Source organism: Pleurodeles waltl, chromosome 1_1 (assembly GCF_031143425.1).
Source record: "Pleurodeles waltl isolate 20211129_DDA chromosome 1_1, aPleWal1.hap1.20221129, whole genome shotgun sequence".
Taxonomy (NCBI): Eukaryota; Metazoa; Chordata; class Amphibia; order Caudata; family Salamandridae; genus Pleurodeles; species Pleurodeles waltl.
This window is the reverse complement of record NC_090436.1, coordinates 140877562-140896293: the sequence shown is the minus strand read 5'-3', so window position 1 is coordinate 140896293 and position 18732 is coordinate 140877562. Positions and strand designations below refer to the sequence as shown.

Sequence of the window (18732 nt, the reverse complement as noted above, 5' to 3'; positions counted from 1 at the left end):
TGGGGGAGTGGTATTTTGAGCGATGATTTTGGGAAGATTGCTTGAATGTGTATTCATTCACGTCCTGTCCATGTCGGCCTAAAATGGCCTCTAACCTCCTGAGAAAGTCCATGTAACGTGTGAAGCAGGAGGGTGATGGGCTGGGATGAGTGGATACCGGTGACTATTCCATCCACTGTGCTGAAGGAGCCTATCAAAGGAGCAATGGCTTATTTTGGGGAACTTCTTTCTATAGTCTAAAAGGGAGTGAGGTGGAAATGTACCTTTAAACATTAATTTCTTTGCCTCCGTAGAAACAAAAGACTGAAAGAGCAGCATGTGTTTACTTCCTCTGTTTGTGTCCATGCATAGGGTGTTGTGTGCTAGTGTGCTCACCAAGGAGATTTCGGAGGAACTGGAGCACAGATCTCTAAGTCTGAGGGAGAAGCGATTTTTTTTTCAAAACCAGGAATTCTATCTTGCCAGGTTTAAGTTCAAGGTTGAGAGGCCATCCAGCTCGTAGGGTCAATGTCTGAGTTTGAGAACAGAAAGCTGGCAGCGATATGTAGTTAAATATTGTCAACGTGCCCATCCTGGTATACAGTGGTGATGTGTTTAACAAATACCACATCCAAGAGTCCCACAAGCAAAGATACATTTATTCAGAATGATGGATACCATGACAGGTTTCTTAAAAGTCAGGAGTGGGTTTGGAGGAGGTATAGCCAGGCAAAGTGAGAAGCAACATACAGAGAAGAGGAAACACAACCAAGAGGAATTGCACCTACTTTTCTGAGAAAACAGTTCACATCTGGAGCGAGCTGTACAACCCTGCACAGATGTGGTCCTCTTCACAAGAGTGGCTACTGAAAGCTTGAGGTAACCCTTCACACAACTCATTTCACATAGACTTTTCCATAAAATGTAGCTATGTGTGAAAACATACTTCCAGTGTAAAACTCAGCATTCATCCCACACATTTTCAGGTCAGCAGTAGCAGTCGTCACTGTTGCACCAAAAAGTTATTGAAGGCCAGTAGATGTGTCAGTGTGGACATTTGTTTACAGGTGAGGTGGACATACAGCGATCACATTCTCCTTTGAGATGTGTAGCAGGAACTGACTGAAGAAAACAGGAGATACAAAATTTCTAACCAATATAATTATCATGGAGTAGTTAACATGGTCACTGAGAGTTATGCGCGGCTATTTTTTTTCCAATTATTTCTGCTGGTGCTGAGCAACCTGGAGAAGTCTGGTACGTCGAACAATACATCCATCTTTCAACTAGTGAATTCAGCTCCTACTGCTACCTCCTGGCAAAGTGTTGTTTGTAAATCACAGTAATCATTATTTCAATTCCCTAACATACATCCAAGCACTGATGCATTTATTAAATATCTACGCGCTGTGGTTTTGCGCTTTCATTCTGAAACATACTTTCTCTTTCACATGGTCAAAAAGTAGCCCTGTAGAGTTCACGTTATGAACCCCTCATGGTGCTGTGCTCAACTTATTTCTGCTCAGTCCAGTACCCTACCTGTGTTATTAACATTCAGGAGTCCCTGTGTGATCACGGTTTACTCACCGCCTAGATGGCCCTGGTACTGTATGTGGTGAACAGACCGGTTGGGTACAGCTTAACTTACACAGTACGGTTGTCCCTTAAAGATCAAACTTACATTAACCGACCTGCTGTGACCAAGGCATGTCATTTACCATATTATCAATCCCCAAGGCTCTACGAGGGCCCCATGTTTTTGCTCTAACCTGAATCCAATGTTTGGTACAAACAATGCAGCTGTGAGGAGCAGTGACTGAGTTTCCTCTGCATATCCAGCTTTATAAAGTGCTACACCTAAATCCTCTAAAGGCTTAAATAAATGCTGAATAATGTATTTGCTCAGTGTGCCTCTACAGGGGAACACCAAGCATATGCAAATTAACTGTTGCCGTATCTCCTTCTGTGCCACAGTACTCAGGTCGCCCCCTACTGATGAGGTACAGTGAGGCTAAAACATGCCTTGGTTTGCGTGTGTTCCTGTACAGGGGGGGCATGCCTAGCAGTTCTTGCTGGACTGTTCCTATTCGAGTGGGGCCAAGACAGTGTTTTATATGGCTGGTTGCTGGCTGTGCAAAAAAGATATAGAATGGAATTCAGTGCTGCTCGATTAGAGAAACTAATTCAGGCATTCCGCCCATCACTTTTTTTCTTTTTCCTCCGTGAGATACGTTTCACCACAATTATTAAGTGGGACTTATCAACAGGTCCCTATTGCCTAAAAGTGGCTGAAGTCTTTTCCCCCACTGGCAAGCATTGGGGGGATAATAACTACTTCTCAAACACGTCAGACAGTGCCAGCATACAATTACTTCCTTTGCAAAGCTAGTTTAAGATACCAAATCAAATCAAATCTTTATTGTTTCAGCCAAACCAGCCATAACAATTAATTATACAATTTACATTTAAAACGCCATATCAAAAACACAGTTTCATAAAATGACCGAGTTGATAATAGGTCAACAACCAATAAATCGTTAATTACTTTTTAAATCAGTTACCAAAATTGCTTCCCAGCATAAAAAGGCTCAATTCGAGCCCAAACAGCTTTGGTGGTACAAAGGTGAATAATAATGCAAGGATATTATGCCTAAATCATAATCAAAAGTATAAATGACCTGTGGTCTGCAGTGTGCTAGACATAAAGTGCATAATATATTGGCGCTAAAAACCGGTAAAGAAAAGTTCAACTAGGAGCTATTCCAAGGTGCTGCCAATTTAGGGTGCTAGGCCAACGCCAACCGTCACAGTGTAATAATCGTAAAAATTCTACAGAATTGCCCATTTAATAGCCATATGCCCAGCGGCAACCACAGAAGTTCAAGTTGGAAGCCCTGCCTTAACATTAGAAGCACAAGTACAGAAAAAGTATAGATAACCTGCGATCTGCAGTGCGCTAGGCGTAAAGTGCAACAAGTATTGACGCTAAAACCGGTAAAGGGAAAGTGCAACTAGAAGGTATTCCAAGGTGTTGCCAACCTAAAGTGCTAGTGCACCTCCCCCAACCAGTGCTAGGTGAACAGCAATTGTCACAGTGTATTAATCACAAAATTACTAAGGATTCGCCCATCCAATAGCCATATGCCCAGCAGCAGTCACCGAAGTTCAGGTTGATAACCCTGACATCAAATTAGAGGCACCGCGAGTAGAGAGTCATTTCGTCACCAAAATTGCAAGTCACCCCACAAACGTTGCCGGTACATTGAAAAAGCTGTGAAGCTTATCCTTGAGGCTGCCTTTGAGAGATGCTTAGCCATATCCAACATTAATCTATTGTGCTGTTTCTATAAAGGAAATTACACAACTTTTAATACCACTTGCATAAGATTAAGGTCCTGCTATTGTTGTTGTAAAATATGTCAAAATGAAGTGTTCAAGCAGCAAAGGGATCACTGTTTCACATGGACCTTTGCCGGGTACCACACCAAGCTCAGGAAAATGCATTAAACATCATGAGAGTTGCAGCTTTCCCAATGCGACTTGGTGACCATTATATGTCCGAGTACAGTGTTTGATGTACTTCCATTCTTTGTTTCCATGCAACAAGAATATAGGAAGAAACAACCATCACAATGTCTCTATCATCAGATCGCATACACAAGGCTTCAGCCTCCTTACACTTTCTGATCTTGTATTTTTGGAAATGTGGGCTAAAATGCTGCTTGCACAGATGGAGCACAAAGTGACATAGCAAAAGAAAGTGGCATCATGTTTTTCGGCCACCCAGAGCACAAGGGCAACGATCAATCCGCTCCACAGAATTTAAGGACCACCTCTTGGTTACTGTGGACACCGGCAATACTACAACAACACAAAAAGGAGTACGGGGTTCTTTTATTATAACGAGGGATAGATCAGTGGTGCATCAATTGTGACACCAGATCCCTCGTGGTCCTCAATTGGAGGCGGGGTATCAGTAAGCTGTGGTACTGCAGAGGGTCTGGAAAACAGGGGGGGGGGGTTGGGGGTGGGGAGGAATTTCCTTTACGGACTAGGTGGTCTCACACACTATATAGTGTCATGCTTCGTCATATGACCACCTAGCCCCACCCAGGTAGGACAGTGCCACCTGGGCGGACTCAATCTCACTGTTAAAGGAACAGGAAGGGGGGGCGTAAATTAATTCTGGTTCTGGAAATAGAGGGATCCAGCTAAACTAAGGAATAAAAACGCCTAAACAGATACCTGTGTGAGTATTTAATAAAAGGTTCTGTTTGGTGTGGTTAAAAATGGAGATTGGGACACCTCTGTGAGAATAAGGACTCACAGGGTCACCTATCTAGGAGGAAGGAGCCAACATGTTTCTGCCCTCAGTAATGAGCTCTGGAAAGTCTCGGGGCATTCATCAGGGCGAAGGATCCCTGCTACTCACGCTAAGAATATGAAAAAGACACAGTACGGTAAGTAAACAAGAGAAGGGGCCTACCTTGCCAGGAAACTACCTGGGAGGGGGCCCTGTCCCTAGAGGCTACTAGCCTCTGGTGTCCAGGAGAGGGAGTGCCCCTTATAGTCAGACATGCATCAAAGGAGGGTGCTCACTGTTTTCCAGACCCTCTGCAGTACCACAGCTTACTGATACCCCACCTCCAATTGAGGACCACGAGGTATCTGGTGTCACAATTGATGCACCACTGATCCATCCCTCGTTATAGTAAAAGATCCCCGTACTCCTTTTTGTGTTGTTGTAGTTATTTTGGGAGCAGAGTACGGTTGTGTTCTCCTTTTTCCTTCCCCCTCTCTCCCACATACTCTCTCGTTGTGTATTGACACCGGCAATACTCCAGACGGAATTTTGAATAAAGAGATCTTTTTTTCCCACTGGATAAATGTTGTCAATACTAGTGACAGGATCATGCTCTTGATTAAATGACAAACAGCGTAGGAGCAGGGGGCGTGGTTGTCTATGGATCATCAGATTTTTATAATCCCAGTATGCCTTTATAGCCACGGCTGGGCTGGCTTTCGCAATGTTTTTGCAATAGAGCCAGAATTCTTTTAGGTCAATACTGACTAGGAAGTTTGACAGATGGATGAACCATGGAAGCTTGTGATAGTTTTGTAGCTTCATGAAGTCTATTAGTGTTGCTCTATATGGAGCAAGTTCCGCCTAGGACCAAATACAAAACCAATATTTTATTGGTGCCAGTGCAATGCAATCTTCAATTTTTCCAATATGCAGTTCTATTCTCACTACATCCATTAGTGTTCCGCGGCTCAGATGTAACAGTTGTCTTATGAAGTTATTTTCGGTGGTCTGTTTTACAGGTGTCTTCTTGAATCCCCAGATCTCAGCTCCATATATAGTTACCGCCCTTGCTTTCGTTTCGTAAGCCAGCAATGCCGACCTCATGGAGTGACTGCCACCGGATTGTCCATATCTTAGCACCACACCAGCTTACTGTTTTAGATAACTGTGAAAGTTTTCCATCCACATGACTGCCCAGATAGTCATCAGTGGAAACCTGATCCAAGGGTTTGTCATTGACCTTAAAAGGAGCTCTCAGCTTCTGTTTTTGGTTGAGTATCATGTATTTTGTTTTTCCAACTTTGAGAGTCAGTTTTCTGGTGGTACAGAAGGACTCAAACCCTTTCAGCAAATGGTGTATCCAGAGCTTAAACGGATGGAACTTCTTTTTATACCAAAACAATCTTTTGGAATGCTTCCTGCTATCGAGGAATTCGTTAATTATTTTTGTCTGTGATGTCGATTCTGTAAAGCCAATAACAAAGCTTTCTCAACTTTAGACATTCCTCATCAAACCAGCCTTGATCTTCGAGTGATATATTTTTAGGGTCAGTACTCGATCTGTTCTTCCTTTCCAGTTGTTTGCACTAGCAGCTCTTTGAACTTTTGCAACTGCTGTGTCTCCTCATTTTCAGGTGGTGCTAGAATCGTGGAATATAATGCCATCCATTTGTGACTGGAGGCGTAAGAGCGTGAATGGCACATATCAGCTATTACAATATTATTCCTGATTTTAAAGTGATTATAGGATGACTTAATTTTTTGGAGGTAGTTGGTACCAAGGAGCCTGAGTTTGGGTGAACCAGCACCAGGAGGAGTGGATTGTGATTGCTCTCTATCCTATCGAGTACTTTCATGTTGATAATCACATGCCATGTTTCAATATTTATTGCGATGTAATCTACTATACTTTGCCTACCATCAATTCGAAATGTTGATTTAGGGATTTATCTAATTCGGTTCTACCATTCAATACGCGCACGCCGCCTTCTATTAGGGCTTTCAAAATCAGTTTGCCTTTCTTTGTGCTGCGGCAGTGCTCTATGGGGGGGTGATGGCATATTCCAGGTGCTATCTTCAATTATTGAATCGTTCCCCATTATGGGATGCGGCTTGGTATTAAAGTCACCACAAATCAACCTACTGTTCTTACAAAGCAGAAGAGATTGTCCCAGCACAATTTCAATTGGTGGCTTCAGCTGTTCTTTCACTCTTTTCCTCAGACGATACTCTTTGAACAGCAGGATATCTGATTTGGCTTGAGCCCAACCACCTGGTGGAAAGTAAACATTCATGATCTCTAATACCCATGCCATGTTTCTTAGCGTGATGACCGTTTTGCTATTTAATTGAACGTATATAACGTGGAGTAACAACCTAGGTCAATTATGTCAGTGGTCCATGTTTCCTGGAAACAGCAAATGTCTTCTAGATGTAAGGTTAAACCAATCCCTATTCCCCATTTTGGACTTTAGACCTACTATATTCCAACTCAGAATTTTTAAGTAAAATCTTAGCTTAGTTTCCAATCGATTTTCAGTTTATGCTACAGGCGTCTTCCTTCTTGGTCAAACAATGACGGACTCAGTAATTGCTGGGAAACTAAGCATGATTTCTTCTGTAATGTGATATTAGCTACGCAGAACTTCAAATTTGCCACGTTGGACCCTTTGGGGAGCTGCTGGTGGGAGCTTGTTACTTCTTATAGTACTGAGCCTAAATTGTAATTGCGCTTGTGCTTGTTTTCGGGTTTATTCATACTTGCTTGTTGTAAGAATATAAGAGAATACAATTCCTTTTCTGGGAGATCTATCTATGATGATACCTTCAGGTCTTCATTAAGTTTATGTAGTTTTGAATTTCGTTTGTTATCCATTAGGAGGCCCAGACTGTTTCTGTGAATTCTCTGTCACTCTACATGTTCAATTGGATGAATCTAACTGACAATAAATCGTTTGTTCTAACGTGCTGCAAGTCCTGCAAGGAATTTATGTGGCGCAGGATGTTCCTTCCATCAAGGATGTCTTGACTCCCTCTCGAGATGTACTCCTGAGTAAATATAATTGTAGCTGCCTGCTCTTTGTTTTGCCTTCAGAAATCCTCGGCATCCTCATGTTGGTCATTTCCCTGCCTTTGTGATCTCCTAGGTTCCTCTAAGGGTTCATCCCTTACAGCTAGTATGGGTGGCTGCAGTGGAATGTGGTCGCTATCATGGGACCAGTAGGTAGAATCTTCCCGGAGCCGTGGGTCGCCTGACCATCCTTGTTCAGATGGCAATAGTGGAGAAGATGACAGCACTTCATCAGTGCATTCATGAATGGCCTTTCTTATACTTCGTTCTATATCTTTTAATGTGTAGTTTGTTGGAATGCTAGGTCGTACCTTCGTGATATCTGAAGCTGGGCGATAGGTGTTAGTCTGAGGCTCTAGCTGCCGGATTTTACTGCAGATTATGGCAAAACGTGAATGGCAGAATGTTCTGCATTCTTGGTTTTTTCACCTTGAATATGCGTGTTTCCACCTGGCCATCGCATTAAATTAGGTGTCTGTGGATTTAGCCCCCCATCCCCCAATATGAGGCGGCTATTCTCTTGCCTGATTCATTATCACCTCACCCCCATTCGCAGTGTCTGGTTTTAATGTAAAGCTTGACCTATGTCCTGTTGGTCCTCGTTTTATATGGGAATGAAGGGTGCAAGTGTTACTGCACAGTAGGGCTGGATTTTGAGTTAGAAAGTCGCCATTTGTCTGGTCATTTTTTACTCAAGCTAATGCTTTGTCTGATTCACTGCTGTTGGGTCTCTGGGGGGTGTCTGCACTCGGACGCCTGGTCTTCGTCCTCAGCCCTGCAGAGAAAAACACAGATACAGCAGTGTTTACAGCGATGGGTGGCCAAGCAACAGGCGGGCAACAAGCGGGCAGATGAACGGACGAGCAGGCGTCAGCAGCAGCGGTGGCGGCAGGGGATACCAACTGCATCCCGTGCCCGACTCGAAATATCAACTACGCGATTTTTTTTTGTTGCTAAAAAATTCTTTCAATGGTTAACTGCTAAATAATAGTAATTTTAGCCAGGGTAAACAGAGCAATGAAGAGGCATAAAAGTGGTGAAACTTCTACAGTCTAAACATAGGTTTTTAAGTGGGACCCCTTTTCGGGGACTGAATTTTGGGGGTCATAAGGAGTGTGGCGGTTTATAGACCGCCACACTCGTGGTGGCGGTCTGGAACACTGCTAATGCGGCGGGCCGACCGCCACATTACAACCCCGGCGGTTGGACCGCCAGAGAACCTCCAGCTCCTCCATCATCTTGGATCCGAGCAGTCTGGAGGTAGCGGAGATCCTAAACCGCCTGGGCAGCGCTGCAAGCAGAAATCTTCCAAACTCGTAATGAACCCCTAAGTGTTTCCCTGCCGACTGCATTAATATTGTCCAAACTAAAGGCACAACCACTGAGGTACATCATATTTTTCTTGTGGTAAAAGGCAGTCTATAATTACCGAAAAGGACAAAAAGACAAGGATTTAGGAAATGGGCATAAGGGGGCTTAGCAAGAGGGAAGTATTTGAGGAGGATGTGAAACTTAGATTTACTTAGATTCACTTCCATATTAGAAGAATTTTTAAGTTATAAAATGTGGTTAAGTATTGGCAGAGCGCAAGAGAAAAATGTACTGATGTTTGAGATGAAAGGACAGGTGAATAGCAGAACAGTTATAGAGCAGTATCTGACTCCTGCTTTGTAAGGGGTATAGTTTTACTTAGTTTTTTAAATATGTCAATGGTAAAAAAAATAAAAAGCCAGTTTTGTCTACTTAAGGGTCATTGTCCATCTGTTTTCTCTGATTTTCTCGACAGTCTTCTAATAAAGCTTTGTAGATCTAAAATACCCTCTGTATTCCATGATACTTTGTCGGCTTATTTAGTCCTAGTACACATAGTAAATCACTGTTGCTCAATGCACAGACCAGATTCTTGACAGATTTGAAATATTTTATAAGCCTTTTAGAAAGTTGGTTGGATTTTCCTTCACTATAAGGTGTAATGTTTCTGCATCTAGCTATCAGCATCCTAATTTTGATCAAGGAAAACAAAAGGCTGTCCCTCTTCTAATGGGTCCCATTCACCTTGCACAACAGAATCTGCCACCCTACACTTCTTCCCTACCATCTATCAAAGAACAATGCTCCAGGATGTCTGATCAGCTGCCCCTTATTGACAAAGTATTTATTAAATGTATAAAGTAAACCTAGTCAGCATCCTCCTCACCATGATGCCTAGATCTCCATCCTCCAGCCTGGTCTCCATCTTGTGTCGCATGAAACCAGAGGCACCTGAAAAAATCCCCCTTTGTTTTTGTAATTATTACTGAGAGCTGAACTTGAGGATTAACATTACAAGACATCCACTCCAGCATCTGCAGAATCTCACATTATTTACCCATATATTGGCTCACATTGTGATGATTTTGAAGTGACTGCTTCTTTTGAGAGCAGTCTAAAGTTCTTGATATTTCCCTATAAATGCACACTGCAATTACTACATGCCTGCAACCCCCAACCTGATCAGCTGATTTTGCTGGGTTAGCTTTAGCCTATCAAGAGTACCATCTCACATGCAAATAAGAATTTGTTTCTACAATTGTGCATCCTAATAGTGTATGCTATCTCAAAAAGCACCCTCTTTATATTCCTAAAATCCTGCATGACACACCGACCTTTAGTAAAAGCTTCTGATTGTTGTCTCTCGTTTTTTCTCTTCAAGTGGACCTCTTTTCCTTCCATCCTCTGCGCATGTCTCCTCTCTCTTAGCAGAATCTACTCCGAGCCTTAATCTCTATTAATGTAGTTCTGCAAAAAGCCTACAAATAACCTCCAAGATCTCATCCTTTTCTTCCCCTAACAATACCTAATCTCCTCTAGATCAGTTATTAACCCCCACCAACCATCAGCATGAGCTCACAACTACCCCCCCACCCCCCCCCAATAATCACACCTAACTCATATTAATTTTATCTATTACAAAGAAACTGGGGTAAATGCATGAAATGGTCTACTTGGGCGCACAAGACATATTAATAACACTGGACTAACACCTACTCTTAGGTACCGGAGCAGTGTACTGCCCAGCAGGAAGCGCTTCATTGCCTCGTCAGGGATAGTAAGCGCTATACAAATGCAATTAAAATACAATAAAGCTTGACATTTTTTCCAAATCATTTGCAAGTTCTGTCCACTTTGAATAGAAATATTCTTCAGTATGTCTGCTCGGAGTTAATTCTTCTATTATTAATATGTAACAACATATTGTTTGTATGGTGCACTTTAAAATGGAGGCTAATGTCTTTTAGCTTTACTGTGCTCTGGGTTCCATGTTGGGCACTGAGGATAAACAAACAACCTTTCCTACTTTATGCCTGATCATGGGCACCATCTTTGTGAGGGTCAACTAGCTTTTTCCAACATCTCAACCATCAGCATATATAATTCATTTTATTTACATTTTTCTGTAGGGCAGCGAAACCAAATTACAAAAAAACAAGCAGAGCATCTCTTTGACAATGAACCGAACTGATTAATTAGGGAGAGGGCCCCTTTCACCAACACAAACGTGTTACATACTAATAAGAATGAAAGCGTTATGTCTGCCGTCAGTGCGCATTTTTATAATGCATGTTCAGTAACAAACTTTGATGGCCATGGCTCATCAAAAAAAAAAAACATTCATATTTAAGCGCATGGTCGTTGACAGAACCAAGCAGATAAATACATTTTAATAGTGCAGTGAAAAACTGTGAATTTGCTATTACTTTATTGAACAAAAAAAGCACCAAATGAACCCTGCTGGTTTTATCTGTTCTGCAATAAATGAGAACATGGTCCATTGTAAGTATAAAGCTGAATGCATGCATTGCAAAACATGCCAGTACAATTGAACATAACTGGCCTGGCATCAATAGATGGGGATAAAATGAATAGCCTCTGAAAAATAATGCATTTTCTTTGAATAGCAAAAAATCAATATACAATAGTTATTTAAACTACAACAATGATCAACATCCTGCAGTTCAGACCAAAATAAATAAACCGGAATAATAGCATGCTAAATGTTTAACCATTGAGAATGGACATGTGAAAGAAATATACCCTCTGTAAAGCCGGAGGGTTCATTTAACCGGCCTCGCTGTGTCATTATGACTAGTAAAGTGTTTTGAAAGAGAAAGCTCTGTATAATACAATGTAAAGTACATAACTCATAACAGCACGGCATCAGTTCGTGTTTTAAAACTAAGCCAAAAAGGCAGCAAACTAACAACCGAAACATTTCCTCAACAAGACATCCAAACTATAAAATACTTTTGTCTGCAGAAAGTATTAGTTAGGAACGCAGATCTGCACAAACGCCAATGGTACTGGTTTATTACAGCGTTTGCTGGGCATTGGAAAGTCTGCAGTTGTGTAAGTGCACGTGTGTGAGTGTGTGTGCGTGGATGACACGGTGTAGGTTGCTGGATGTACTGGAGTGTTTTCCAGTGCAGCATCTGCATGCTGAGCCTAATAATGAGGAAAGGAAACTCAGGTTTCTGAGCTCAGTGTTACATTAGTATTGACGAGACTGGTATGTGTGTACACTGATGACTACATTGAGCTGTATGTGCTTGCAAGTGGCACACGTGGGACCAAAGCTAAGTTCCTAAAGTGGCACAGCAAGCAGCAGACAATGCTAACTCAGTAAGGATTTATTGAACACCATTAGCCCATGTTCTTCATCAGCAAGTTCTTCGCCGGCCCAGAGACACCACGGCAGGTCACCCGTTTCCAGTAGTCCGTATAATGCACAAGACCTTACTAGACTGTGTGGTTCAGATGAATGAAAACAGGCATCTTTTCAGCACTTTCTGAAAGCATACGTGGTCGTACAGATGTATTATTTGAGCATGGGGGTGGTATAGGATTTTGCAGTCTTAATCGAGAAGCTTAATCAGTCAATTCAGGTTTTATTGTGTGCTGGGACTTTCTGAGGAGCATTTTCGAGATACTGGATAGGGATGCTGTATGCAAATTTTCCTCAGTAAGTTGGATAGATCTTTGCAATGTAGTGAATGTGTGAGTGTCCTGCGAGAAGAGTGCTCCTCCACTACACCAGTACAAATCAGTGGCATTTTAAAATGACTGTGCAGTTCTTCCTGAAGAAAAAACGCTGCAGCAAAGTTCCTCTCTTAATCCATTCCGGACAGGCGGTTCTTTCCAGGGGCGGCTCCTCCATAAGGGCGGAGGAGCGTCAACCCCCCCCCAAACCCCGCCAGCAGCGACAGCTGCAAAACCTTTCCACAAAAACGATAATAAACTTTGTTAATTATTGTATTTGGGGAAAGGGGAGGGGCCACGTGGGTGAAGCACTCCCCCTCAGACCACATGTATGTTTGGTCAGCTGTCTAGGGCCGTCCAAACACACATGCGCACAGGGCTTTCTCCAGCCCAGCAACACGGTTGCTGAGCTGGAGAGTGCCTGCACAGGCTCCCAGTCTGCCTGGGAGCACCCTGGCTGCGCGCTACCTGCCAATCCTGACGCTGCTCTGAGCAGCGTCATGATTGGTGCAGGGCAGGTTGGGAGCCTGTGCCTGCAGGAAGAGGTGAGGAGCAGTGCGGTTCTTGCGATGGTAGCGGCGGCCCAGGTTTTTTTTTTTTTAAGTGAATTCCCCCACCCTCCCCCCACATGCGCCGCCCCACCCCTTCACTGTCGCGCGAGCCGCGACTTGTTCTTTCATCTCCTGAGGAGTGTCCTCCATTCAGTTAGGTGAGTCACTAATTCCATGAGCACATCTACTGCTCCAATGTATCCACTGGGGACAGCAAACCTGCCTGAAGAATGCAGACTGTATGTAGATTTCCCATGGTGTCGGATCTATATTTTTCACTCCCACTAGTGATTCTAGCTCTGGGACTATCTCCAAGCACACAGCTGCTATGACCTTGGATGACCTCTACAAAGGCCAACAGTTGGAGGATGTGATGTAGATGCCAGCAGACAATGGAAGAGGAGTGACTGGCACCACTTTTCTGTCTCTGTGCCTCTGTTTTTGAGAAGCACAAGCAGATTAAATAAAAAATACTGTTGTTCCTGAGGTCAGACCTGAGGGATCTTTATTAAGTTTGTAGCATGTATATCCAACCTCCTCAGGCAGCAAACTGATTGTAACTGACCACATTCAAATCTCACCCAGAAGCTTGACACTGCCTGGAATGCTATGACCTCAAAGTGATTGTCACCACATTCCAGCCAAGTGCTCTAGTGTCAATCGCAACATCTCCCTTCCTTAAACTTAATCTCATATCAGAATAAAACAGTTAAAAGTCAGTATTAAAATAATAAGCTTCTAATTAAACAAATTACATCATGGAAATCATATGTATGCAAAACAAAATTAAACATACTATTATTATATACATACCCTCACTTTATGTATAGCAGCAGAAGGGTCCATTATTTAATACAATTCTTCCATTTCATGACTTAAGTCTGTAGTTTGTAACTTTCCCCATTACGTAGTCCTAGTGCCAAGTAGGTTTATATCTCTCTCTTCATAACAAAAACTCTTTATCATCATTCAAATCCTCCACCCCACGGCTCTCTTTTAGTATAGTTTCTGAACCAACCTCATTTAGTTTTGTTAATCTAGATATACTCCACACATCCCGAGTCTAAAATTGTGACATTCCTTTTAAGAGAAGTTATCACAAAAGGACCCATGAATTGTGAACTCCCCTTTGTTATTATATTAGGTCTTTTCACTAAACCTCTGTCGCCGACCTGAAACTTTGATTCATGTGCACAATTCTTAGCATCATAGTGAGTTTTATATTCATTTTGACGTTCCCTACTACACAGAACAAGATCATCATTTGGAATGCTCACCTTTTGTTTCCCACTTATTTTTAACCACACAGGGCTGAGTTCACAATGTGGTTTCCAGCCTTTCAGTGAAACGAATGGAGATATAGATGTTACACTATTAGGAGTGACACGGTGTGCCCACCAGGTTTCTCTCAACATTTCTTTCAGGGATGTCTTATTCAAGAGCGCACGCTGTGCACAATTATTTAATACCTTATTCATACTCTCTGCTAAACTATTGGCTTGAGGTGAATTAAGGGCTGTCTTGAAATGAGTTATTGACAATTCTTTAAGAGCATTTTTCATTTCCTGGGATACAAACTGTACCCCATTGTTAGTTATTAGGGTCTTCGGAACACCCTCCCTTGAAAATTCATCTTTTACAAATTTGATTTCTATGTTAGTGTTTACCGTAGCCACACACTTCGTGACTACCTCTTAGACATATAGGCCCTCATTCCGACATTGGCCGGCGGCGTTCGCCGCCGGCCTGTCGGGGCCCGCCAGAATACCGTTCCGCGGTCGAAAGACCGCGGCGGTGATTCTGACTTTCCCGCTGGGCTGGCGGGCGGCCGCCTTCAGGCCGCCCGCCAGCCCAGCGGGAAAGAGGCTTCCACGATGAAGCCGGCTCGGAATCGAGCCGGCGGAGTGGAAGCTGTGCGACGGGTGCAGTTGCACCCGTCGCGTATTTCACTGTCTGCAAAGCAGACAGTGAAATACATTTAGGGGCCCTCTTACGGGGGCCCCTGCAGTGCCCATGCCAGTGGCATGGGCACTGCAGGGGCCCCCAGGGGCCCCACGACCCCCCCCCTACCGCCATCCGGTTCCCGGCGGGAGAACCGCCGGGAACTGGATGGCGGTAGGGGGGGTCGGAATCCCCTCGGCGGCGCAGCTAGCTGCGCCGCCTTGGAGGATTCCTATGGGCGGCGGTACACTGGCGGGAGACCGCCAGTGTTGCCGGTCCGACCGCGGCTTTACCGCCGCGGTCGGAATGTCCATTGGAGCACCGCCGGCCTGTCGGCGGTGCTCCCGCGGTCCTCCACCCTGGCGGTTTGAAACCGCCAGGGTCGGAATGAGGGCCATAGTCTACCAGCAGCATAACATATCGCTCCTCATTGGCTAGAAGATCAAATGGCCCTGCTATATATAGACCTAGCTTAGTCAATGGCTCCACTGGGACCTCAACAGGTGACAGAGGAACTGTGTGAGTTTTCTTTGTTTTGTCATTTATAGCACAATGCCAACAATCCTTTACCACCACTTCAACACCTTGATCCATTCTTGGCCACCAGTACCATTCACCCAAACAACTTGGTCAAATTTCTCCCTAAATGTCCTTCATGAGCCAAGTTAATTAACTTCTGTGTCAAAACATCAGGAGGGATAACCCATTCCCCCCTTAATACTTTCCCATCACTAATGTTAAGTTTGTCTTTTACACAAAGAAATCCTTCCACATTAATGGGCATATCTTTCTTGTTTGGACAACAATTTACAATGAGTTCTTTAATGTAGATAATTCTAAGTCATATGAAATAACATTATCCCACTCACTTTCCCCCAGGGCTGATTCACATACTCAACCTACAGCTACTTCTTCACACACATCTACACTCTGGTTGATCGGCAGTCTAGAGAGACAATCTGCCATTGCATCCCCTGCTCCAGGTATATACTCAATTGTAAAATTATAACTGGTTAATCCATTTGACCATCTCCTGATCCTAGGGGATACATTCTCCACCTCCTTAAATAAGAACATACGAGTAAGTGGTCGATGACCTGATATAACCACAAATGGTATTTCCCATAAAAAATATTAAAGTGGATAATTGCCCAATATACAGCTAAGGCCTCTCGGTCAACTGAATAACGATCTTCAGCACCTTTTAACGAGCGAGAAGCAAAAGCTATCACCATTTCAGCTAAAACTGCACCCAAACCCTTCAGACTGGCATCGGTCAATAAAATTGTTTTCCTGTGAGCATCAAAATGTCCCAAAGTTGGTAATTTTCCAATGCTACATTTAATACTGTTGAAAGACTGATCACACTCTTCAGTCCAGTTGAACTGGGCACCCTTCTTAAGTAGCCACCTCAATGGTTGAGGAACATTAGCAAAACTGTGGATACATTTTAACAAAATTCTGCCAAACCAAGAAATGCCCGTACCTGATCTTTGTTTTCTGGTGTGGGAGCTTCCACAATACTGTTTGCCAAATCAATTTTTGGACTTATACCTTCATTTGAGATGGTGTGCCCCAGATAAGTTAAGTGGATACTTACACTTTTCCCTTTTTATCACCAAACCTGCATTCTATAAGTGTTCCAACACCTTCCACAATATTTCATCATGTTCGCATTGGTTTCGTCCATAGACCAAAATATCATCCTGGAAAACAACACTTTGTCCAACCCTTCTAACACTTTTCATGACCCTCTGAAAGCATGCCGCTGCGGAAGCCAGTCCAAAAGGCATCCAGAGGAATCTAAATACTCCCAAAGGGGTTACAAATGATGTTAATGGCCTAGAATCAGGATGCGGCATAACCTGGTGGTAAGCAGAGGACAAAGCCATCACACTGAATAACTTAGCAACTTTGATTAAAGCCAGAATTTCTAAAATATTTGGTAATGGTTGACGATCAACCCAGATGTGTTTATTTAATCCTCTCAAGTCAACACACATACAAACCTCTTTAACCCCATCCTTTGGTGCTAGCACTTTGGGTGGCAATCACTCTGAGCACTCAATTTCTTCAATTACTCCTTACTTTAGACACACATGGTATTGCACCATGCTTGAGAACAAGTCTATGCTCAAACTCCTTTAGTAACCCTAAATCATCTCCAAATACTTTAGGAATTCTAGAAACTATCTCATCTGAGAATCCGCCATTCGACATTATTAACACTTTTTGTTTGCAATTTGGATTTAACATTATCCCCATGTCCCTTTGATGTCTCCAACCTAAAAGGTTATCACCCCTTTTCGCTGAATACACTTTCCCAGTTGTTTCACGCTCATCAAATTGAATTCTCCTCACAGAATAACCCAAAAGATCTATTATCTTGCTTCCGTACCCAACAGGATTTATATCTGGTGGTAGTAATTCAATTTCTCCATTCCCAAATATTGATTTCCAATTCTTGTTGCCAATAATCGTGTACGCTGACCCCGAATCAGCAAGTACAATAACTTATTTTCCTCCCGCCACAGTTTCACATTCTAGCATTTCTATTGGATCTGCATCCACACATCTATCATCCTTTATAGTGAAAATAATTTTTTCTTCAAATTTTTCTTCTCCTTCAATATAACTCACCGCCTGTTACTCCATCTACACACCCTGGCATAGTGCCCTTTCTTACCACATCTCTTGCAGACTGCTTACCTTGAGATACATCCAGGACTATTGGAAAGATGTCCTTCGCTTCCACATCTAAAACATCTCACACCTCCACTTTTTGTTGATATTAGAGTATCATTTTGAGAAAAATTCTTCTTCTCAAACTTTTTATCTCCCTCCTTGCTCTTCGTTCTCTAATGTTTGTCTACTGTCTTCTCTACATTTCTACCAACTCCTCTTACTTCATTCACAGACTCATCCACAAGCATGTTGCCATTTTCTTTTTCATCATGCATTTCACACACCCACATACTAAAATTCTCCCTACCTTCAACTGTAGCTATTGTCTCTCTGAAAGTGGGATTTTTTGCTAATAATTTTTCATGTACTTTTACATTGTTCAAGCACCTGACAATCTGGTCTCTGACAAGAGAATCAGTCAGTTGTTTAAATTTGCATGTACGAGCTAACATTTTAAAGGCTGCAATATACGTGCCACTTTTCTCCTGTTTCCCTTGCACGCTTGTGAAAAAATTGTGCCTTTCCAGTACCACATTAATCTGTGCACCAAAATGGTTCTCCAACATCATTACAGACATGTCAAAGTCTAGTTCACCCTCCCCAAGACCAATGATGATTTCCTCCAAACTCTCATACACATTTTTCCCTTCTATTCCTTAATTATGTAATAATACAGCTTGTTTGCAAACTGCCTACATTTTTTTGCCCCCAATCGCAAGTAAGCATGAAGCAAATATTTGCTTCCATCTTTTCCATGGCAAAATAGGGTCACCCTTATCTGAAAGGCACAGTATTACAGCTTTGGACTGGTAAAATACCATCCAAGCCAACCTGGAAGGAGTAAAAGCAACCCCTGACACATGTTTCGCTCTCATTAGAGCTCTTCAGAGAGGTGAGCAAATCTAGAGTGTCGCTGGTATTGCAGGGTGCTTTTACTCATTCCAGGTTGGCTTGGATGGTATTTTACCAGTCCAAAGTTGTAATACTGTGCCTGGAGTGGTGAATGGCTTTTGTCATTTTACAGCTCGGCGAGGATGACACTGTCAATTCTATGCTTAAAGATTTTGCTGTACAAATGGCAAAAGACTTTGTCCCTATCTAGATCGGCGTGGATAGCACTGTGCTGATTCTATGCTAAAAAACTTTGCTAGATAAACAGATATTTGAGGTGAGCAAATCTACAG

General features: G+C 42.8%; 1 protein-coding gene across 5 annotated transcripts in view; it reads right to left on the bottom strand.

Moving 5' to 3' along the window:
- CTIF (cap binding complex dependent translation initiation factor) overlaps positions 1 to 18732 on the bottom strand; it is a 758204-nt gene that overhangs the window by 28424 nt on the left and 711048 nt on the right. The window lies entirely within an intron of this gene.